Consider the following 1,435-nt stretch of genomic DNA (forward strand, 5'->3'; position numbering starts at 1 on the left):
TTTTTTTTTTTTTTTTTTCCTTTAAAATATTTTCATATTTTGAAAAATAAAAACAAATCTTTATATATATATATATATATATATCGTGTGTTTTTACTAATATGAAGTATATCGACAATATATCGTTTAAATACTTTCTAAAAATTTATCATGTTTTCTTCATTTTCTCATGTTTTACTACTTATGTGATGTCCCATGTTGGTTGGGGAGGAGAACAAATCACCCTTCATAAAGGTGTGGAAACCTTCAGACGCGTTTTAATGCCTTAAGGGAGAGCCCAAAAGGAAAAGCCCCAAGAGGACAATATCTGCTAGCCATAGATCTGGATCGTTACAAACGATATCAAAGCCAAACACCGGACGATGTATCAGCCTTCTCGCTGTTCTCCGAAGGGGGGTAGACACGAGACTGTGTGCCAATAAAGACGCTGGGTCTCGAAGGCAGTGTACCAGTAAGGATGCTGGGTCTCGAAAGGGGGTGGGTTGTGATGTCCCACATTGGTTGGGGAGGAGAACAAATCACCTCTTATTCTCCTAACAGACAAGTTTTAAAGCCTTGAAGGAGAGCCCAAACCTAAAGAGAACCGTGTTTATTTTTAATACTTCATTCTTATCTTATGATATAAGGTGAAGAAAATGAGTGTTAGAGGCATATTAAACCATTTGTCAACATCTCACTATCTTACAACAAAATGGCCAATGTAATGGGATTTCCCCTCTTTAGGAACATTATAGAAGCAATTATTATTTCTATTTACAACCCTTGGCTTCACTTTAGACCCAAATTGGCCTAAAACTCGAGGGATACATTTTTGTAGCCATTTAAAAGGGGAGAGGACTTGACTCGTCTCCCTATGAAACATGGCTAAAAGTCGAAAAAGTTGACATTTTAACTGTACTTTCAGTAGGGTTAGACCATACGAAAGCCTTCCATAAATGTTTGTGTTTACGTCTTGTTTGATGTCGACGAGTTATTTGCTCTGCTTCTGATCTCCTTAGTATTTCCCACATTACCTTTACGTCCTGATAGCCACATGTTTCCACATCATCGTTAAGGTTCAGTAATCCTTCATCTGTCCAACCTTTAAAATGTGAGAAATTTGAATATTTGTTTTATTAAATTCCTATAAAATAAATTCATTATAAGTTAAAAATAGTAATTTTGATGCCCAACAATAAGAAGTGGTCCAAAAAGGTCAGCCATAGGGACATATTCCTTGGTGGAAGCATCTTTGTTTTTTTACAAAATAATAATAATTTTAGAAAAAGAAAAAAGGGAGGGTGAGAGATGTCTTTTTTTTTTTTTTAATTCTTATTATTATATTTATTTTATATTGAATCTCTATTTTTCAGGCATTGACAATGCTTTGTGACTTGGAGGCATAATTTAAAATAAAGATTAAAAAAAAAAAAAAAAAAAAAAAAAAAAAAAAAAA

General features: G+C 33.7%; 1 long non-coding RNA gene across 1 annotated transcript in view; it reads right to left on the reverse strand.

The window, feature by feature from the left end:
• Nucleotides 1–651: 651 nt before the first annotated feature.
• LOC111452552 overlaps nucleotides 652–1,435 on the reverse strand; it is a 2,062-nt gene continuing 1,278 nt past the window's right edge. Inside the window, exon 2 of the long non-coding RNA XR_002712141.1 lies at nucleotides 652–1,072. This is a non-coding gene — a long non-coding RNA (uncharacterized LOC111452552). The remainder of the gene's footprint in view (nucleotides 1,073–1,435) is intronic.

This window comes from Cucurbita moschata, unplaced genomic scaffold (genome assembly GCF_002738365.1).
Source record: "Cucurbita moschata cultivar Rifu unplaced genomic scaffold, Cmos_1.0 Cmo_Scf00014, whole genome shotgun sequence".
Classification (NCBI taxonomy): Eukaryota; Viridiplantae; Streptophyta; class Magnoliopsida; order Cucurbitales; family Cucurbitaceae; genus Cucurbita; species Cucurbita moschata.